The 23,150-nt window shown below is 46.3% G+C and overlaps 1 long non-coding RNA gene across 1 annotated transcript; it reads right to left on the bottom strand.

Annotated features, from left to right (window-relative positions):
* Nucleotides 1-748: 748 nt before the first annotated feature.
* Nucleotides 749-17,203, bottom strand: LOC129047498 (uncharacterized). Its single transcript, XR_008509216.2, has 4 exons — nucleotides 16,953-17,203; nucleotides 14,899-14,992; nucleotides 3,728-3,849; nucleotides 749-1,049 (listed from the first exon to the last, which is right to left on the bottom strand). It is a non-coding gene; the product is annotated as an uncharacterized LOC129047498 (long non-coding RNA).
* Nucleotides 17,204-23,150: the final 5,947 nt, after the last annotated feature.

Raw genomic sequence — 23,150 nt, 5'->3', positions numbered from 1 at the left:
CCTCTGCCTCCCAGGCTCAAGCAATCCTCCAGCCTCAGCCTCCCAAGTGGCTGGGACTACAGGCATGAGCCACAATGCCAGGCTAATTTTTATATTTTTGTAGAGATGGGGTTTCTCCATGTTGCCCAGGCTGGTCTCAAACTCCTGAGCTCAAGAAATCCACCCACCTCAGCCCCCCAAAGTGCTGGGATTACAGGCGTGAGCAACTTCCCCCTCCCTCCCCCGCTCCAGTCAGTTATCCATATTTATTTGTGACAATATGCTATAGAAATAAGAGGCTGCCTCTGATTGGTGGAACTCAAGTATTTCAAATTTTCTCAGGCCAGGCATAGTGGCTCATGCCTGTAGTCCCAGCAGTTTGGGAGGCCGAGGCAGGTGAATTGCTTGAGTCCAGGACTTCAAGGCCAGCCTGGGCAACATGACAAGACCCTCTTTCTACAAAAAATACAAAAATGAGTGAGGGTGTGGTGGCTTGCACCTGTAGTCCTAGCTACTTGGGAGGCTGAGGTGGGCAGCTGTGGCTCCTCAACCTCCAGATCACTACAGTGAGCAGTGATCTCACCATTGTACTCCAGCCTGGGCAACAGAGTGAGACCCTGTCTCAAAAAAAAAAAAAAAATTCTTTCTTTTCCTTTTCAGCATATTCCAGAATCTTTATAATAAACATATATACTTTTATAATCAAAATTTAATAAAAGGCAAATTTCAAAAAGACAGATAAGTAGTAGAAATGAAAAAGACAGAAAATCCAGAGACAATGAATTTTTTAGATTTTGAGGGACAAAGACCACAGTGGCTGATGAGCATGTTTCCAGCTGTTTTATATACCGACAAACCTAAGTCCAGATGGTTTGTGTTGTCACTAACAAGCGTTGTTCCACCAGCAAAGGTGCTCACAGCTTGGCCTGACTTCTGACACACCACTGCGCTCTGGGCATGCCATTTCATCTCCAGGGCCTCAGTTTCCCATTATGGCGGGTAAGGTCCACACAATGTTAAAGTCCTGAGATTCCATTCATATCATGTAATACTTGTTTTTCTAGCACCATCTATTAAAAAGTATTCCACGTTAGCTAAAAAGGTTGAATTTAGTTGAACACACTGAGCACTTGCTTTTTGCCAGGCACTGAGATGAGGCGGGGTACAGAGTTGGGTAAGGAACAATCTCTGCCTTCGAGAGGCTTACCACCTGACCAGAGGGCCTTGGAGGAGCAGAGGGGGAGGGTATGTGAAAAGTACATGCAGACAGCCAAGAGCACAGAGATGGGAGTTGAGACCCGACCTGGGAATCTGAGAAGGTTTCCTGGGAGAGATGACACCCAAGCTGAGTTGTAGAGAAAAAGTCAGTTAGCCAGAAGTGGGAAGGTACAAGTGGACTTTCATCCTTGCAGTGTCATGGGCAGTGCTTAGGGAGTGACAGTAATCAGTTTATTTATTTATTTAAAAAAAATTTTTTTTGAGACAGGGTCTTGTTTTGTCGCGCGTACTGGAGTGCAGTGGCGTAATCACAGCTCACTGCAGCATCGACTTCTGCGGACTCAAGCGATCCTCCCACCTCGGCCTCCTGAGTAGCTGGGACCACAGGCATGTGCCACCATGCCCAGCTAATTTTTGTATTTTGGTACAGATAGGGTTTCACGACGTTGCCCAGGCTGGTCTCAAACCTCTGAGCTCAGCTGATGCACCCGCCTCAGCCTCCCAAAGTGCTGAGATTACAGAGACATGAGCCACCATGCCTGGCTGTAATCAGTTTTAAAATAGAAAGAATTTGGGGCAAAAACACTTTCTAGTTGTTGCTCAACAAGGTCAATGAGTGTTCAGCACAGAATAGCTCCTGTCATCTGGAAGGACAGGGGGCACCGTTATCAGAAAGCAAGCAATCTTAAAAGCCGGATGTGGCAGCCCTCACCCGTTGTCTCAGCTACTCAGGAGTTCCAGGCCAGCCTGGTCAAGATAGCAAGACCCCATCTCTAAAAAACAAAAAGAAAGCAAACAGTCTAACTAATTTCAACCCTTGTTCTTACTTTTTAGGAAATCGAGGCATTTTTAAATTTTCTACTGAGACAGCCCCTTCCCAATGGCCTCTGGGGTCTTGCCCTTGCTGATAACCTTCCCATCATCTTTCTCCATTGCCCCTGCTACTGCCACCCACCATCTATAAGGCAACCTCACCTTTCTCTTGTTAAATTTGACCTCTCAAAGTATAACTTATGTGTGTTGGGCCAAAGAGAACTGCTGTGAGGCCTGGCTCTTATCTTTGGACACATGCCTAAAGCCGGTACCCTTTTCCCCACTGATAAGATATAGAAAAAACAGTAACAAAAGCTGGATATCATAATCAAGCCAGGACAGACTCCCTGCTGGGTCTGTGTCCGGCCTGGAGGGACTGGTGGGGAATTAGTCACGTAGAGCCCACAGAGCCTGCAGCAGGCCCAGTCAGGACTGTGCAGGTGGAAGGGTCCACTTCAGAGCATTTCCTGTGAATTTCCCTCCCCTCTGCCTCTCACTACTGCTCTAGGACCCTTATCTTTTCCTCTAGTCTACCCAAAGGAGGAATCGAGATTTTTTTTACCAACCTCTGGCCTGAGCATGAGACAGAATATATTCAGATGCATGCTTGGCACGCGAGCTTCTCAGCTCTCAAAGAGTGGTTAAGACTAGAGCTAGGAAAAAGGAGAGGAAGAAGGGAAGGGGGAGGAAGGGACGAAGGGCCTGGGGCTACCGAGTTGAGAGGGAGGACTCACTGCTTCTAGGACCCAGGGACAAAGGAAATGATCTCAGAGATGAACTATCCTTAATCTGGTTCCCTCTGTGTGATCCATCCTTGCGGAACAATTGTAGTACAGTTATTCGTCACTTAACAATGGGACAGGTTCCGAGAAATGGGTCATTAGGCAATTTCATTGTTGTGCAAACATCACAGAGTGTAGTTACACAAATCTAGATGGTGTTGCCTACTACACACCCAGGCTAGATGGCAGAGCCTACTGCTCCTAGGCTACAGCCTGTGCAGCATGTTACTGTACTGAATACTGTAGGCAAACGTAACACAGTGGTAAGCATTTGTGTATCTAAGCATGTCTAAACATAGAAAAGGCACAATAAAACATGGTACTATAATCTTATGGGACCACCGTCATCTACGTGGTTCCCTCGTTGACCAAAACGTTGTTATGCAGCTTGTGACCCTACTTAGGTTAATGCTAGCTAGCTGCTGTTACAAATCAACCACAACCTTTCAGCAAACACAATAAAAGTTGATTCCTTGTTTATGTAACAGCTCATTGTCAGCGTTCCTGATTAGTAGGCAGCTTTTCTGGGACAGACATCTCTCTTCTGGCCAAGGGCGCTTCGGTCAGTTGGGCAGCTCATAACTGTCCCTAGTGGCTCAGGAACCAATAAACAGGGGTCATTGTGCTGTACAGTTCTCCTAACACAGTACAGGAGGGTTTTGGAGGGAAGGAATGAAGAGGATGAGAAAAGATAAGGGTCCTAGAGCAGTAGTGAGGGGCAGAGGGGAGGGAAATTCACAGGAGCAATTTGGTAATTCTGTCAAAATCTAAATTTCAGGCCAGGTGCAGGTGGCTCATGCCTGTAATCCCAGCACTTCGGGAGGCTGAGGTGGGCAGATCGCTTGAGCCCAGGAGTTCAAGACCAGCCTGGGCAGCATGGCAATACCTTGTCTCTACTAAAAATACAAAAATTAGCTGGGTGTGGTGTCACGTACCTGTAGACCCAGCTACTTGGGATGCTGAGGTGGGAGGGTCACTGGAGCTCGGGAAGTTGAGGCTGCAGTGAGCTATGATCACTCCACTGCACTACAGCCCAGGCAACAGAGTCAGACTCTGCCTAAAAAAAAAAAAAAAAAAATCTAAATCCCATATACCCTTTGGTTTAGCAATGCCACTTTAGGAATTTATTCTGTAGATATATGTACAATTTTTTGCAATGATTAGAAGCAATTTGAATGTCCATGAATAGAGGAGTGGTTAATTAAATTAGGATAACACCATAAAATAAATACAAGGTCAACCTTGTATGTGATAATATAAAAAAGCTTACCACGTGGAAAACCATGAGAACAGTGTATAGGTACTATGCATTCTTGTTTGTATTTTAAATGATTAAGTAGTATCATTTCCATTTTACAGACGAAGAAAGTGAGGCTCAGAGGAGTGAAGTCATGTGCTTGGGTCATCACATAGCCAGTAGTTAGATAACTGAGTCTGCAGAGAGCACAGGGATGTCTGTCTGTCTGTCTGGTAATAAAATCCAGATTTATAATACCATGCTCAAGAGCCTTCAGTAGCCTAAGAATCAAAGGATTTTCCTACCCTGGTTTGTACTTCTTCTCTTCATATACCCTTCCTCAAATTAAATTGAACTTATCCCCATCCCTCTATGTCTTTGTTCATGCTGCTCAGAGATCTGGATGAGCTAGATCCAATGCTACCTCCTCCAGGAAGCCCTCGTTGGTTCTCCAGACAAAATTAACCTTAGCTTCCTCTAAACCCTTGAGCATTTTATCCCTTTTATAGAAATTTTTGGAGGGTGAGTCCTAGAGGGAGTGTAAGAGAGGAAGGGAGGAAAGGAATTAACATTTATTGTGGGCCTACTATGTGTCCAGCGCAATGCAGTACCTTCACTCGAGTCTTCTTGTCTAGTATTTTAAGTATTATGATCGAACCATAGGTCATTGGGGGCAGGATCTATGTCTAATTGATCTGTGCGTCTCCCCAAAGGCCTGGCCCAGCTCCATTCATTCAGTGAATGACTGCATTCAACAACTTTTGAGATTCTACAACACATCAGGTAACAGTGTGTGGTGCTAAGAATACCAAGATGAATGGGGCAGGGTCTCAGCCTCAGAATCTGTCTAGCTGGGAGGCCAACCAAGTGACCCAATAAATCCTAATTGAACATTGTGCCAAGGTGGGGGGAAGAGATTTTTTGGATGGTGGATAAATGAATGTGTGCACCTCATCTGATGCCTACACCTTCACTAGCAAACTTGCACCATTAATCACCAATTTTACCCTTAAAATGTTGCTGATGGGTCTCATTCTGAGACTACCCTTGTACACAGCTCTAGGGTTACAAAGGTCTCCCTCTCACATTGTCTCTAGAACTGCACTGTCCAGTACCATAGCCACTGGTTACGTGTAGCCTTTTAAATTCAAATTAATGCAACTTAACATAATTTAAAATTCAGTTTCTTAGCTGTACTAGCCAACAACCATGTAGGACAGGCATCCATGGACCTCCAGAGTCTCAAGAAGTGTTCAATAGCCATAAATGACTACTGTGTTGGATGTGCAGATATAGGACATTTCTACCATGGCAGAAAATTCTATTTCACAGTGCTGAGCTAGAGCCTCCAAACCCCAGGCCTGGGCTCTCCTCCTCCTGCTTCCTTGGTGTCCTGGCAGAGCTCACTGGGGGGCTGTGCACTTCAGTGTCTTCCTCCCCGAAGGCAAAAAATGTTCCTTAAAGAGTTGGGAGGCAACACTGACTTTCTCTCTCTTTTTTCCTTAATTTTTAAATTTTTTTTTAGTTTTTAGAGACAGTATATCCCTATGTCACCCAGGCTGATCTCGAACTCCTGATCTCAAGAGATCTTCCCATCTCTGCCTCCCATCCCAAGTAGCTGGGACTACAGGCATGTGCCACCATGCCTGGCAGCACTGCCCTTCTCTACATTCAAATCATGCCAAGTTGGTGAGGTTATACATGCCATGAGAACCCACACTACATCACGACCCTGGTGCATCAGGGTTGGGCAAACTCTGGAGTCACTGACTGGTTTGACTTTCCTACCGTGCCTATGCATTTGGTCTGTACTGATCATGGAATAAACACCTCTCTCTTTAAGAAAAATCATAACAAGTATAGTCACAGATAACCAAAGCCGTTTCCCTGAAAGGGGGTGGAGGTCTGTGGCAGGATGCAGGGTCCCTGGGGACACTCCCACAAGAGGGAGCACCCCCTCTACCTAGAGTCTTCCCCAACCCTTCCTACTCCCTCCATGATAGGCCGCAGACATAGACTTGCACATGCAGGGCTTGTCAGCAACCCATCTGGGTGGCACAGTGAACATGGGACATGAGACCACCGAGGACATTCAGCCCTCATGGCATGCCCATGTTGGTACAGCAAGGTGAGGGGCACCCTTGGGCCGCAGGCCCCCTTCCTTCCTTTCTCAGTACCCATGCACAAGGCAAGAGTGGTTTCCACATTAGCTTCCCTTGAGGGGCCAGCCCTCCTACCATCCCCGCTGGGGCCTCTTGGGTGCTGCCTGGAGTCAGGCGGTCTCCTGCAGCTGCTGGTAACCTGCCTGTTCTCCTGCCTGGGAGTGGGGTTGGGGAGCAGAAGGAACTGCCCCATGGGAAGTAATTTTCCTGTCTCCCTCTCCTGCCTGGCCTGGAGACTTCTCGCCTCTTCTGCTGACCCTGGAGGCGGGTGGATGCCTGTTCTGTGTGGTGTTGGCCCAGCAGTTTCTACCTGGCAAGGAGACCAGAGACCGCCACTAGAGGGTAGCGAACACCCTCCTTTTAATCCTGAATAAAGTGTGTGAGAAGTACAGCTCCGAGGGAGCTCACTGCTCCCCATCCCCGCAGCAGCAAAAACAAAACAGAAAACATTTCAGAGAGAAATTAACACAAACTATATTTTCATGTTTTACGTGCATTTCCAGATAGATATGAATCAAAAGAAATCCCCCAGGAAATCAAACAAGAAACCTCTCAAAGCAAGATATTCGGTGTCCCCTTATTATCGTGAGACTTATATTAATAAATTCCTCTAATAATGTGGTCTCCAGAGCCCCGGCAATCTAATTAACATTGTGATGTAATACTGTTTGTTCTCGAGGAGGTATTTTACAAAGACCAAAATGCAGGTTTCTCTCGCTCCCTTGGCACTCAGCAGTCTCTTTTATTATATTTGTCACATGGATTAAGAACTAAATTTAGAAATGAAATGAAAATGAAAACGCAATTCCTGCCTGAGCTTAGTTCTTGACAATTATCTATGTTGTCTCTGCCCTTCTGCAGGGAAAGCAGAATCACTCTGCAGTCAAGCTGGAGTCATGCAAACTGACGCTCCCTAGCGGTGGCACCAAAGCCGAAAGGTTGACGTAACCTTTCAGCTTTAGCATGGCAAGTTGGGGTTTACTTATCAACAGAACTGAAGCATCCCCCAACTGCTTTCCTGCCAGCCTCTCTGCTGTTACTATGTGTTCCTATACATTATTTTTCATCTCCAACGTGTTTACGTGTCTTTAGAGAGAAGTAAATTCCATTTCTTTTTATGACGTTGATCCATTTTTAATCAACAGGCAAAACAAAACAATTTATGCGTTGTGTGAATCCCAGTAGCTAGGTTTCACCGTGACATTTTCACAACAGTCCTGCAAGGTATTTATTATTCTCCCTATTTTGTAGATGAAGAAATGGGCACTCAGGGAGGAGAAACATCTCAGCCAAAGCCACACAACTATTCCCGGGTGAAGTCCGGATTGCGTTGCTCTCCCCTCTGGTGAACTCCTGAGGGCAGGAAGGTGTTGGGTAAGTCTCTAAAACCCCACAGCACCTGGCCAGCACATCAAAGGCCCTCAGAACCTGCAGAGTCTGAGAGAAGAGGGTGTGACCATATGGAATCAGGGAGAAAGATCTAGAAATCACCAGAGCCCTGTGACTGCACTGCGGGCTGGTGGATAGAATTCATGGTCTATGGGATCATTACTGCCCTTTTGACTGCGATTTTGTAACCGCAGGACCAGCCCAAATTGGGCCTGCTCTGTTGATAACAGAATGTCAAGTTACCTTGTAGGCATAACAGAGCCAAGACTGCAAGTCATGCAGCTCAGGCATGCACAAAAGAAAAAGCTTTGACCACTAATGACACCTGGAACCCAGGACTCCTGCCTGTGGAACCAAGAAGACTGGGACATGAGTGGAACTTGACCACAGGAACTCTTTCAGAAGCAAGGGGTCCGTTGGAAGGAAGATCCAGGACTATAATCCACCCTAACATACCTTAACCGTAAATGGGCCAATCTGAAGCCCTCCAATCAGATCCCGCCAAGCCATCATTCCCGAATCTTTTCCTTTGCCCTCCGACCCCTTAAAACTTGCCCCAGACCCCAAATCAAGGAGACAGACTTGAGCCTATCTCTTTGCTGCCTGGCTACACGATAAAGCCTTTCTTTTCTTAAAAGCCGTGGCCACAGTACTGGCTACCATGAGCATCGGGCAGCAAGCCCATTTGCTCAATAACATTTTTACTTTGCAATTCTTAGCTCAGGCCCAGTCCCAGAGATTGAAGCCTACAAGGAGCTGAGACAGGGTGGGAGCAGGGAGGGAGGAGAAGGTGATCCAGGGACTTAGCAGGATATGGAATATCATCGTAGGTATGATTGAGTACATGGCTACTTTTGTCTGTGGAGGTTGACAGAATTATTTTATTTCATGCTCTCAAAACAGCAAGGCTACATCCTTTGCTATAGTTAAGAAAAGGAAGCCTCAGAGATGTTTGTTATTCATCCAAGCAGCAAGAAAATCTTTTTTTAGCCCCCTTTTATAAACATATTTCCCAATTTTAAATATATATGTATTTTTAAGTGAATGAGAAGCAAAGAACTGGAGCATGTGGGGACTTCCTGTGGAGTTTTACTGAGAACTGTGGCTGGATGCAGCAAGGGGTTGAGGAAGGATTTGTCTTGTTTTGATTTTGCTTGGTAAAGGAAGGAAGCATCGGGTTTTCATGCTGCTGGGAAGGATCTAACAGAGAGAGAGAGCGAAAATGATGAGAGAGGAGAGGGAGGGCAGTCTTAGGGCCTGTAGCTCTGGGAGAAGCAGAGGAGACAGAACAGAGGCCTTGGCAAGGCTGAGGGCATCAGGGGCCCCTTCACGTGAAGCCAGTGGAATGCAGGGGCTTGCAGGAAGCCAGCTTTTTCTTCCTCCCCACTGCCTCTTCACCCATGGTGTGGGCTGCTTCCTCTCTGGCTAGGTGAGATCTTTCTTTCTTTCTTTCTTTCTTTTTTTTTTTTTTTGAGACATAGTCTCACTCTGTCGCCCAGGCTGGAGTGTAGTGGTGCAATCTTGGCTCACTGCAACCTCCGCCTCCCAGGTTCTATTTTTTTTTTTTTTTTGAGACGGAGTCTTGCCGTGTCACCCAGGCTGGAGTGCAGTGGCGCAATCTCAGCTTACTGCAAGCTCTGCCTCCCAGATTCATGCCATTCTCCTGCCTCAGCCTCCCGAGTAGCTGGGACTACAGGCGCCCACCACCACGCCCGGCTAATTTTTTGTATTTTTAGTAGAGATGGGGTTTCACCGTGTTAGCCAGGATGGTCTTGATCTCCTGACCTCATGATCTGCCCACCTTGGCCTCCCAAAGTGCTGGGATTACAGGCATGAGTCACCATGCCCGGCCCCGCCTCCCGGGTTCTAAGTGACACCACCATGCCCGGCTAATTTTGTATTTTTAGTAGAGACAGGGTTTTACATGTTGGCCAGACTGGTCTTGAACTCCTGACCTCAGGTGATCCACTCACCTCGGCCTCCCAAAGTGCTGGGATTACAGGCGTGAGCCACCACGCCCAGCCTTGTCCGTATGAGGTCTAGGGCAAATTCTACAACTTTTCAGCTTATTTTGGGTAAAAACAAACAAACAACCAAAAAAGTCCAGTCCAGACTGACAAGGAAATCCCGAATCCTGGTTCAATTTGAAAGCTCTTCCCTCCTCAGCTTGGACCGGCCTTGTACACAGTGAAAGAGGAAATGTGGCTACCTCTCTCTCTCTCTCTCTCTCCCTTTGCTCCCCTCTCCCATCCACTAGCTGCTGGCTTGGGGCTGTGCAGGTGGAAGGGAGGTGGCTGACGGGCAGGAAAGGCATTCCTTGAATCCCCACAGTCCTTACTTGGCATGGGGCAGATGCACCATCCCTGATTCTCCAAGAACCATTTGGGTGAGTGCTTCAGATCCTCCCATCGCCGGGCATTGGCCCCCAGTTTCTTGCTCATAATCATGCAAGTCAAGTGTGAGCCATGGACCAGCAGCATTGCATCACTTGTCGGAATAGAGATGCCAGGTGCGGCGGCATGTACCCGTAGTCCCAGCTACTGGGGAGGCTGAGGCAGAAGGATGGCTTGAGCCTAGAGTTCAAGACCAGTCTGGGTGACATAGCAAGACCCTATCTCAAAATAAAAACAGCAAAGAAATGGAGACTCTTAGGCTCACCCACCCCTGTTGAGTGAGGATCTGCATTTCCACAAGCCCCCCAGGAGTGTGATGCACAGTCAGGTCTAAAGCTCTGCCTCACTCTCCCAGAGCCAGAGCCTTACAGTCACACACAAGAAACTCAACTTACATAGCTCTGCATACAATGGAATAAAATAGAATCTTGTGCAAGGTGGTGATAGTTAACATCCAGGCCGTGCTGCTCCCTAAGAAGACAGAGTCACCAAAAGGCAAAGGGCAAGTAAGGCTGACGTCCGGAAGCCCAGGCCAGCCAGCAGCCCGCCTGCATCTTGAAGGGGTAAGATAGAAAAATATTTTTACATATTATATAATATTTTATTTAAAAAGTTGTAAAAAATACATAAATATAAAAAAGATAGTGATATTGACTGGGGGGTGGTGGCTCACGCCTGTAAACCCAACATTTTGGGAGGTGAGGTTGGAGGATCGTTTGAACCGAGAAGTTCAAGACCAACCTGGGTAGCATAGCGAGACCTCATCTCTACAAAAAAAATACAACAGTTAGTGGGCGTGGTGGCACGTGCCTGTAGTCCCAGCTACTTGGGAGGTTGAGGTGGGAGAAACACTTGAGTGTCCCTCTTTGCTGGGTCAAACAGCTCCAGAAAGCTCTTTCACCCATGTCCCTTTCAAGGGCCCCCAAATCCAGCCTCCTCCTGCCAGTGTCCACCTGGATCCTGGGAAACAGGCTTGCCCCTTGCCCTCTCACTCTCATCAGGCTCTGCTGCCTGATGGAGTTACCGTGAGGCAGAGCCTCTCCCTTTTAGAGTTTCCCGGGGAGACGGGTACCAGCCCTGTTCCTCCAAACCTCAGGGAACACACTTCAGATGCTCTATGTGTTCTCTCAATGCTTCCTGCGCTAGTTGAGGTGATGTAGAAGCACTCCTTCCAGCCCAGTGGGGTGTGGGATGGGTGAGGTGAGGCAGGAGTAGCCTAGCTCAGCAGACCCACATCTCTTTTCAAAGAAATCCTTACTGCTGGCTGCTTCTATGGCCCAGGGAAGCCATAGCCTTCTCATGCCCCAGCCATAGAGGATGAGACGATTTCACAGCCTCTCAGAGTCTTGCCTAGGTGCTTGTTTTGGTTATTGATTGCTGTGTACCAAACTACCCCAGTCTCAGTGCTTAAAACAACAAACATTTACAGCTGGGTATGGTGGCGCCTGCCTGAAGTGCCAGCTATTTGGGAAGCTGAGGTGGGAGGATCACTTGAGCCCAGGGTTTTGAGGCTAGCCTGGGCAACATACCAGACCCTGTCTCTTAAAAAAAAAAAAAAAATTAACATAAAAATGGCAAACTTGTATTATCTCTCAGTTCCTGTGTGCTATGAACTGAATTGTGCCCCCTCCCAAATTCCTATACTAAAGCCCTAACCCTCCAGAACCTTAGAAAGTGATTGTATTTGGGGATTCCGCCTTGAAAGAGGTGATTAAGGTTAAATCAGGTCATAAGGGTAGGCCTCTAATCCAATAGGACTGGTGTCCTTATAAGAAGATAAAGAGACATCAGGAATGCGCATGGAGAAAAGCCCACATGAGGACACACCAAGAAGACAGCCACCCGCCAGCCAAGCAGAGAGGCCCCAGGAGACACCAAACTCCCTGACACCTTGATCTTGGAACCCAGCCTACAGAACTGTGAGAAAATAGCTGGGCGCGGTGGCTCATGCCTGTAATCCCAGCACTTTGGGAGGCCAAGGCGGGTGGATCACGGGGTCAGGAGTTCAAGACCGGCCTGGCCAAGATGGTGAAACCCCGTCTCTACTAAAAATACAAAAATTAGCCAGGTGTGGTGGTGGGCGCTTGTAATCCCAGCTACACTGGAGGCTGAGGCAGAGAATTGCTTGAACCCGGGAGGCAGAGGTTGCAGTGAGCCAAGATCACGCCACTGCACTCCAGCCTGGGCGACAGAGTGAGACTCCATCTCAAAAAAAAAAAAAAAAAAAAAAAAGTACTGTGAGAAAATAAAGGTCTGGCACTTTGGGAGGCCAAGGCAGGTGGAATTGCTTCAGAATAGGAGTTTGAGATCAGCCTGGCCAACATGGTGAAACCCCATCTCTACTAAAAATACAAAAAATTAGCTGGGCATGGTGGCGTGCACCTGTAGTCCTAGCTACCTGGGAGGTTGAGGCAGGAGAATTGCTTGAACCCGGGAGGCAGAGGTTGTAGTGAGCCAAGATCACACCACTTCACTCTAGCCTGGGTGACAGAGTGAGACTGTCTCAAAAAAAGAAAAGAAAAGGAAAGAAAAGTCTGTTGTTTAAGCCACCAAGTCTGTGGTATTTTGTTACGGCAGCCCTAGCAAAGGAATACACTGTGGGGCAGCAAAGCAATCCAGGCACAGCTGATCTGGGCACCTTGGGCTCAGGCTGTCTCCCAAAGCTGCAATCACAATGTCTCCTAAGCTGCAATCATCTCAAGGCTCCACGGGGAAAGGATCTGCTTCCAAGCTCTCTCTCGTGGCTGTGGGCAGGCCTCGGGTCCTCACTGATTGTTGGCTGGAGACATCAGCCCTTTGCCGTGTGGGCATCGCCATAGGGCAGTTCACAGCATGGCAGCCAGCTGCTCTTGGGGAGAGTGAGGAGTGAGGCGAGGGGGGTCCTAACAGAAGCACAGTCTTTTTATAACCTAATCTCATAGTGGCATCCATCACTTTTGCAATATGCTGTTTATTAGAAGTGAGTCAGGCCAGCGAGGTGGCTCATACCTGTAATCACAGCATTTTGGGAGGCCTACGTAGGTGGATCACAAGGTCAGGAGTTCGAGACCAGCCTGGCCAATATGGCGAAACCCCATCTCTACTAAAAATACAAAAATTAGCCGGGCGTGGTGGTGGGTGCCTGTAGTCCCAGCTACTTGGGAGGCTGAGGCAGGAGAATCGCTTGAACCCGGGAGGTGGAGGTTGCAGTGAGTCAAGATAGTGCCGCTGCACTCCAGCCTGGATGACAGAGCGAGACTCCGTCTCAAAAAAAAAAAAAAAAAGAAGTGAGTCATGAACCCAGCCCATACTCAAGGGCAGGAAATCACACAAATGCATGAATACCAGGAGGGGAGGAGCACTGGGAGCTACCTCAGGAGCTGCCTACCACAGTGGCCCCGCACTCCACTTCAGGGGTACTTAGCAACTATGGCATTTTTTTGTGACAGGAGAGAAGACAGAGAATGTGGGTACATATCCTGGTGGATTTGGTGGCAAGAAGATAAGAAAATGTCTCAGTGGTTCTACCTTCTAGTAAAGTGTGAAGTGTGGTCTTTGGCTAGAACTGGGGATCATGGAGGGACTGACAAAGATGGCCAGTAGGACAGCAAAGACTCCTGTTCCCTCACATTCCCTTCGTACATTACAGAGCTGCCCAGCCGGGAACTATGTTTCCCACACTCCCCAATGTTGAGGTGGGACCATGTGACTAGTTCTTGCCCACAGACTGGGAGTAGAGCAATTTGTGGCATTTCCTGGCTAGGGAAGTAAGAAGCAGATATGCCTTTCTCTGTCTTCTCTTTATTATACCAAACTGCTGGGTACAGAGAATTCAAGGATCTTGGAGGAAGGGGCCACAAAATAAAAGGCCCCTGGGCCCCTGAAAGCCACCTGCCAACCAAGAATACCTGTGCTGGACTTTTTATGTGAGCAAGAATCAAACATTTATTTTTCAAGCCATGGGAAATTTGGGATTTGATTGGTGCAACAGATGTTATTTTCCTAATAAATCCAGGTTTGTAGGTTTGAGGCTTGAGAAGCCGTATGAAATGCCTGATGAGTAGGCATAGAGGGAGCAGATGCCAATCATGGAGCAGCCCACCCTCTGAAGAGCCTCACTGGCCTGGACAGGACACCAGACAAGGGTGACCCACTGCATGTAGCTCCATAGCCAGAGATGGGTAGATGAGGGCAGAGCTGCACACAGTGGGTGCAGGCCAAAAGACTTCTTACCCCAAGACCTTAAACAACCCTAAGAAGAGCATGCCCTGACAAATGCCTGAAATTGGACTTCCCACCACACACACAGAGAACAAGTTTGAAATGGCTGCGGCTTGTACTCCATAAATGCCAATCAAATTTTTTCTCCAAGCCTCCACCCTTCCAAGTTGGTGGGAGGTCAGTTCCAAGCATTATTGGTGCTCCCTCTGCCTCCTCAATGTTGCATGGTACCCAGGAGGCCAACACAATGCCCCAGATGAGGAAAGGCCTATCATCTTCAATTCAGGAGGAGCAACCAGGGTCCTCTGCAGTCCTGCTATATACTCTGGACCATGTTAAGAATAGGGTCAGGTCCTCTACCTACTTGAGGAAGCCACCAGCCTCAGGAATCTCCCTCTACCCCTTTCTATGGCCCAGGATCCTCTTTGTCCCTCTCCATCACCACCCTTTTCCCCTTGAGCAATTCATACTTCTGAAAAAGCCAGAAGGGCAGGTATATGAGGACAGCTTCTGCTTTCTACTTCAGCAACACAAACCTCCCCGGAGGCAGAGGGTGAGGGGTATGAAATTCAGGGAGAGCCAAACACAAATGACTATCTCACTGATCCGGTTCCAGGGATAATAATAGCATCAACCTCTGAGGGCTACTGTAAGGATGAGAAAAGAGAAAGCATGCCACACTGCAGTTTCGGCCTGGCATAGAGCTAGTTCTTGGTCATGATTACCTGTGGAAAACCTTTTCAAGTGATGACCTTTGTCCTCCAATTCCATGTCTCTTCCATCACAAGAAAGAGGTTTCAGGAAAGTTTTAGGCAAGTCCTAGAAAAATTTAAAATTCCTTCCAGTTAGTTACTGTCCTCACCCAATGAAGAAGTGCCACTTAGGGTGTGGCGTCTTATGCCTGTAATCCCAGCACTTTGAGAGGCTGAGAAGAGAGGACCTCTTGAGGCCAGGAGGTCGAGGCTGCAGTGAGCCATGATCACGCCACTGCAATCCAGGTGTGGACGACAGAACGAGACCTTGTCTCAAAACAAACAAACAAACAAAAACCCCAACCCCCCCCCCGCCACCCCCCCCCAAAAAAAAGCCAGCGCCACCACCACTCCATGAGAGATGTCATCCAGGAGCAGACATTAGGCTTAGTTTATAAACACTTGGCAAAACTGTGGCGGCCATAAGGAAGCATCCCTCTTCTCCAACTGCAGGGAGCGGCATCGACCCACAGCCCCAGCTGCCCTGCCGAAATTCCTCGCCTGTTCACACTGACGCCATGCCTCCCATAGGCTACTTCCGGCCAATGACAGGGCTCGGAGGGGAGGGGTTTGGGAGCCGGTCTATTGTTGGGGGCGTGGCCCCCTCTGACAGGTGTCTGGCTGGAGAACTCCCTGACAGCCGCGCCAACCCTGCCCTAGGCTGCGGGGCCTGCCTTTTCTCCCTCTGTCCTTCACGGATCTGATGTCCTTTAGGCATTAGATCTGGCCTGGAGCCACGCTCTCTCAGTGTATCTTCTGGCTCCCTCCCAGGCTTCTCTCACAGATGTTTCTCCTAATTTCCTGCCTATTTTGTCTTGTCTTGCATCTGCTTCTGGGAAGACTCGGCCAACTCTCCCCTTTCAATGGGCTCACTTTTCATAGCGTGTCATTTAGATAGCAAATATTAGTTCAACTCACTTCCTGTATTTAAGCTGTGAAATGCAACATAAAAGGATAAATGTTTTAAGTATAACTATTAAGACTTCTCCCTAACGGAAAGCGTTAACTCTTGTTTTAACTGCAGTGTAACTTTTTTTCCCCTGAATCTGGCACCTGCTACCATTCAGGCTGAGCTTTTAAACTCTCAAGTGGCTGTTGAGTTCCGTTATGGCTCTTAATTCTCCCTAGAAACTCTGAACTACTTAGGAACAAAACAACAATGGCATTAAAAAAAAATACATCAGCAATGTAATGACATTAAAAGTAATCTGGAAGATACAGGAAGATAATTCCCATAATACCATTGTTCTAACACAAGAGCTGCCATTTCGGGGGCGCATTCATGTCCATCCCCTCTCACTTCCTGCTTTTTCCAGAACCCCTTTTTTTCTAGAGGGTTATTTGCAGACCTGCCTGTTTAGGCATGGGCTACCACCAGCTCTCAGCCCTAGACGCACATCAGAATCACCTAAAAATCACTGGGGGCTGGCCCTGAGCTGGATCTTCTCTAAACTGCATCTTTTCTTCCTTTTTAGAGTCCAGATGCAGAATTGACTTGATCAGACCTGTCAATACATAGCACCTTACCATCACCAGTGCATTCCTAGTGCCCATCTTTTTATTTTATGTATGATTTTTGACCTCTTCATCCTTCCACTCCCAGCCCCCAGCTATGGGTACCCCATGGGTTTGCGATATGTTCGTTTTTTTGAAATGGAGTCTTGTTCTGTCACCCAGGCTGGAGTACAGTGGCGCAATCTCGGCTTACTGCAACATCCGCCTCCCGGGTTCAAGCGATTCTCCTGCATCAGCCTCCCGAGTAGCTGGGATTATAGGCGCCACCAAGCCCAGCTAATTTTTGTATTTTTAGTAGAGACGGGGTTTCGCCATGTTGGTCAGGCTGGTCTCAAACTCCTGACCTCAGGTGATCTGCCCACCTCGGCCTCCCAAAGTGCTGGCATTACAGGCGTGAGCCCCCGTACCCGGCCTGGGATTATGTTCTTAAATGTGAATCAATTCTTATAAATATGTAATGTTTGGGTGTTTGCGTTTTAAATGTGCATTCTGTAAGTTTCATTGTTTCTTACCTGTTCTCCCTCACACTGTGTTTGAAGATTCTATCTTGATTGAAGCATGAATTCTGCACAGGGTCCTTCACTTCCTACTTTCCATGACCCTGGAGGTGTCTGCCCATGCGGCCTTTAGCTCTCCTCTAGCTGTGACAGCTCTGCGGTGAGCATCCTCCTGTCCCTTGGGGGCCCGTGAGAAATGCTCGGTGTGGGGGAGGGTTCCAGTAGTCCTCAGCTGATTTGGATGCATAGCCAGGTTGTGGACCACTGGCATCCCTCAACAAGTTTCATGGTCTTTCAAGGCCTACTTCACACGTCTTTCCTACAGGACTGGCTCCTTCCCAACTAAAATCTGAGATTCTTGGACTCCTTTTTTTTTTTTTTTTTTTTATTTAACTTTGTAAAAATCTCCTTTCGGCTGGGCATGGTGGCTCATGCCTATAATCTCAGCATTTTGAGAGGCCGAGGCGGGCGGCTTACTTGAGGTCAGGAGTTCAAGACCAGCCTGGCCAACATGGTGAAACCCCATCTCTACTAATAACACAAAAATCAGCTGAGCTTGGTGGCGCACGCCTGTAATCCCAGCTACTCAGGAGGCTGAGGCAGGAGAATCGCTTGAACCCAGGAGGTGGGGGTTGCAGTGAGCCAAGATCACGCCATTGCACTCCAGCCTGGGCAACAAGAGCAAAACTCCATCTCAAAAAAGACCCAAAAAACATAAAACAAACAAAAAATCTTCCTTCAAGGAACTCAGAAATACTAAAGCAGAAGTGATAAATCACGTCTTAAATATGACCCTGTATTCGTTTCCTATGTTGCTGTAACCTCAAACTTAGTGGCTTAAAACAACACAAATTATTTTCTTTCAATTCTGGAGGTCGGAAGTCCTAAAATCAAGGTGTCAATGGGACTGAATTCCTTTCGCAGACTCAAGGGGAGCATCCATTTTCTTGCCTCTTTTGGCTCCATGAGGCCACCTATATTCCTCGTGACCCCTTGGCTGGCACCCCTCTAACCTCTGCTTGTTCTTGCCTCTCTACTCTGGAGGTGACCTTCCTGCCTCCCTCTTCTAAGGACTCTGGTGATAATGTTGAGCCCACCTGGATAATCCAGGATAAACTTCCCATCTTAAACATTTTCAACTTGATCACACATGCAAATTTGACTTAATACTTATTGCCATGTAAAATAAGATATCCGCTGGTTCCAAGGGTTAAGACAGGGACATCTTGGGAAAGAGGGACATTATTCTGCCTACCACATGACCTTTGAATTTTTTCATTTCAACTTAATTAGATTTGTTGTTGTTGTTGTTTTGAGACAGAGCCTCACTCCTTTGCCCAGGCTGGAGGGTAGTGGCACAATCTCCTCTGCCTCCTGGGTTCAAGTGATTCTCGTGTCTCAGCCTCCTGAGTAGCTGGGATTACAGGTGCATACCACCACACTTGGCTAATTTTTCTATTTTTACTAGAGAAGGGGTTTCACCATGTTGGCCAGGATGCTCTTGATCATCCTGACTCTGCCTCCCAAAGTGCTGGGATTACGGGTGTAAGCCCACACCCCTAGACTTTTTGTCTTTTTTTTTTTGGCATCCAGCCTTTTATTCGGTTTTTTAAAGTTAAAAAGTAGCACACCCTTATTTTGTTACAAACAAAACAGATATATAAGGAAAAAGGTGATTGTTCAGTCCACTCTCCCCTAATAACTCCTTTTGACAAGTAAACAATGTCAAAAGTTTGACTCAGACTGTCTGTCGGTGACCATCCTCACACATACAAATCTGGGTGTTTTTGTGTTGTGTGGCTGTTGTTTTACAGAACCAGGATCACACACATCAATCTGCAACTTTTTCCTCTTAATGTATTATGGAATCCCTCCAAACCAATCCATAGGGATCTCACCCATCATAACAAGACAAATATTCCACAGGATGGGTAAACTGAATTGATTCAGCTGCTCCCTTACTGGGAGATATTTGGATGGTTTCCCATTTTCCACCCCTTGAAACAAAGCTTCCAAACCCATTCTTTTGCTTGTGTTCACCAGGTCTCTTATTTCAGAAAGATTCCTTACAGTAGAATGCATCATTCAAAGATCTCTCTATATATGTGTTTTAGTAGATAATGCCAGATTATTTTCCAAAATTTTAGTAATTTTTACACTCTTAGCAGCAAGAAATGTGTGTCCTCTTTACTGCAAAAATAGCCTCCCAGCCAGAGTGAAATAGTGAAGCTGTTTATAGTCTATGTTAATTTCACATGTGAAAAAAAGAGTATGCTGTTGTTTTAATTCACATTTCTATGAAGACCTCAGGGGTTAAGGATATTTTTAATGTTTATTGACTTGTATTTCCTCTTCTTTGATTTAATTGCCTGTTTGTATTCTTACCCATTGTTTATTTTATTTTATTATTTTAAGGTATACTTTTTAAAAAAATTTCAGATTTACAGAAAAATTGCAAAGATAGTAGTGTTTCCATATACCCAACGCCGTTCCCTCTAACAGTATCATCTTACATTAGTATGGTACATTTGTTATCATTAATGAGCAAATATTCATTTATTATTATTGACTAACATCCATATTTTATGGAGGTTTCTTTAGCTCTAAGTTTTTATGTCACATCCCTTTTCTGTTTCAAGATCCCACTCTGGATGCCACATTGCATTTAGTCATCACATCTCCTTCGGCTCCTGTTGGCTGTCACGGTTTCTCAGGCTTTCCTTGTTTTTGTTGACCTTGACAGTCTGCGAAGTACTAGTCAGGCATTCTGCAGGGTGTCCCTATCTTGTGCTGTGTCTGGTGTTTTCCTCATGGCTGGACTGGTGTGAGGGTGCATGCTCCCCACATGACTTACTGCTGTTGGTATTGACCTTGATCACCTGGCTGAGGCGTGTTTGTCAGGTGTCTTCACTGTGAAGTTACTCTTTCCTCACTTTGCGTACTGTGCTCTTTGGAAGGAAGTCACTAAGTGCAGCCCTCACTTAAGGAGTGGAGACTTGGGCTCCACCTACTTGAAGGTGGAGTATCTTCATAAATTATTTGGAATTCATCTGTATGAGAGACTTGTCTCATCTCCCCCATTTAATTTTTTATTCAATTGTTCATTCATAACAGTATACTTTGGGTTATAATCCAACACTACTTAATTGTGTTGCTTAAATTGTTTCAGATTTGACCATTGGGAGCTCTTTTAGTTTGCCCCCATGTCCCATTGACATGCCCCCAGTGATATGGATTCTTTTTAAAGCACTTCCTTACTTTCTGGTACTACAAGATGCTCCAGGTTCCCCTGTGTATTTCCTGCCCCAGTCCTAGAATCAACCATTTCTCCAAGGAGTCCTGATTTCTTAAATTGAAGAATAGCATGAAAAACCAAGTTCTGGGCACAAGATCTGCCCTTTTGTTACGGGGGTGTCATTGTTTCTAGGCTCTCTCAGCTGACAGAGCAAGGAAATATATGTGGGCATACTAACCAGTAACCAGGGGTATGTCCCACCATACCCCTGACAATTGCATATATATATATGTGTGTGTATATATATATATGTATGTATATGTGTGTGTATATATGTATATATGTGTGTGTATATATATGTATATATATGTGTGTGTATATATGTATATATGTGTGTGTGTATATATATGTATATATGTGTGTATATATGTATATATATGTATATACGTATATATGTATATATGTATATATGCAAAATAGGGCACTCAAGATAGGAAGCCAGATGATTGACAAGTAGATAGATAGACACATATCTATATTTCTATGTGAACATGAGCTCATTTCTGTGTCTGCAACTGTAATCCATTACCACATGGATCATGCTTGCCACCTCTGCTTGTATATTTGTAAATTCCCAACCCAACAGTGAGAAACCTGCTCCCACCATCCAGCAATATCTGTTAATTGTTCAATTTTGGTATACACGTACGGCAGTATCAGAATGTTAACCTGTATCCTGATGGGGAAAAATGTTATCTACTAGAGTACAGTGCTTACGTGCGTGCCTTTTTGCCTTTAGTCTTAGGGAATTTACTCATTCCAAAAGTTACTTAGGTCAGCACCTTTTCCCTCACCCTCTTCAGTGAGATCTTTTGATACATTTGTAATACAGTTAGATTCTTTTGTCACAGTCTGCAGTCTATGCTGAAATTACCTTACCTCCTAAATGATTTTTTAAAAACTTGCATACGTTGGACCACTCTTTGTGCTATAAAGTTCTTTGGGTTTTGACAAACGCATAGCGTCCTGTGCCTACCATCACAGTATCATTCAGAATAGTTTCATCACCCTGAAAAATATCCCCCATGCTTTATTCAACCCTCTATCTCCCTCCCACCATACCCCTGGCAATTGCTGATCTTTTTACTATTTTTATAGTTTTGTTTTGCTTTTGAGACAAGATCTCTCACTTTGTTACCCAGGCTGGAGTGGAGTGGCAGGAACACGGCTCACTGCAACCTTGACCTCCCAAGATCAGGTGATCCTCCCTCTCAGCCTCCCAAGTAGCTGGGACTACAGCTGTGTGTTACCACACCCAGCTAATTTTCGTATTGTTTGTAGAGATGGGGTTTTCCATATTGCCCAGGCTGGTCTTGAACTGCCAGGCTCAAGTGCTGGGATTACAGGCGTGAGCCACCATGCCTCTTTATAGTTTTTTTTTTTTCTAGAATGCCATATCATTAAAATCATATAGTATACAGCCTTTCAGACTGACTTTTTAAATTTAGTAATATGCATTCAAGTTTCCTTTATGTGTTTTCCTTGATAGCTCATTTCTTTTTATCATAGAATAATATTTCATTGGATGGATATAACACAGTTTATTCATTCACCTATTGAGAGACATCTTGTTTGCTTCTAGTTTTTGGAGATTATGAATAAAGCTGCCACAAACATTCTTCTTGCCCATTTTAAAATTGTTTGTCCTCTGCTTTTCAAATTGACTACTAAGGATATAAATTTTATCAAGTTTTAACTACTTTTTCCTAAGCTATTCTTTCTCTATTGGCTTTATTTAGATGTAATTGACTATGTCTATATTTCAGCTATGGCTTCTGGGTACTCAGTCTGCCTCAGATTGCTTTCCTCCATTCTAAGTTTAAAAGATGTTCTTCTGAACTTCTCTTTCCTTACATACTATGGGAGAGTGCATAGACTTAGGCAAAAGAGATAGAAATGCTGCAGAATAGCAGAGGGAATGGAGGGATCGTTACTTGGGGTAGCGCAGGGCTTTGCCTATGAATTCTGAGTAGCTTGTCCCTTGAGCTTTCTATCAGCTCTGAGTGAGGGTTTTCATGGGATCTTTGGACACTGCAGTTCTAGGAGTAAGGAGCTATGTGGCCTGACTTTGGAAAAGAAAAATCAGACCCCAGAGTTGTTTCCTTGAGCCCATCCGTCCCATTCCTGCACCCCTTTATTTGTGTGCTCTGTATTTCTCTCCCTGCTAGACCATAAGCACCATAAAGTTGGGGAGCAGGTCTGGCTTTTGATGCCTGATTCCTTAATGCCTGGCATGATGGCCTGTGGGCAAGCAGAAAAGCAGATAAGGAGGAAGAAAGGAAAGAAAAGAGTGAAAGAAGCAAGGAAGGAAGAGAGAAATGGAGGGAGGGAGGAAGAAAGAAGGAAGAAAGGGAAGGAGGGAGGAAGAAAAAAGGAAAGAGAAAGAAAAAGAAAGAAGAAAGAAAGAGCGAAGGGGGAGGAGGGGAGGGGAGGGGAGAGGAGGGGAGAGGAGAGGAGAGGAGAGGAAAGGAGGGGAGGGGAGGGGAGAGGAGAGGAGGAAAGAAATGAAAGGAAGAAAGAGAGAAAGAAAGCTGATTATTTTCCATTAACCCTAAAAGTCCACTTCAAGTTCTCCTCTGCTCTGCTGTGGTCCCGGGTAGCTAACCCCGTGAATTGCATCACCAGAGTCCCTTGCCTTTGGGTATCCCACTGGAGCTGGCCAAGGGGGATGCACTATGGGCGAGTTGGAGTTTGGGAGCAAAGAGAGGTGGGAATATTTATTCCTCTCGCTCCCCACCCGCTGGCCTGTCCTTCTGGCAGCAGCAGCATCCATCTACAGCCCAGCTCCTCCTGTGAAGCAGCCCTGGGTCCAGGGCTCCAGCTTTTTCCTGGGTACCAGTAACACCATTATTTCCCTCCTCTCTAGGCCCAGTGCAAGGACAGCTTCCCTCTGCTGGTAGCTGCTGTGTGCACAGCAT

The sequence above is a fragment of the Pongo abelii genome, chromosome 7 (assembly GCF_028885655.2).
Source record: "Pongo abelii isolate AG06213 chromosome 7, NHGRI_mPonAbe1-v2.0_pri, whole genome shotgun sequence".
Lineage (NCBI taxonomy): Eukaryota > Metazoa > Chordata > Mammalia > Primates > Hominidae > Pongo > Pongo abelii.
The sequence above is the reverse complement of the archived record's forward strand: the minus strand, read 5'-3'. Positions and strand labels throughout refer to the sequence as shown.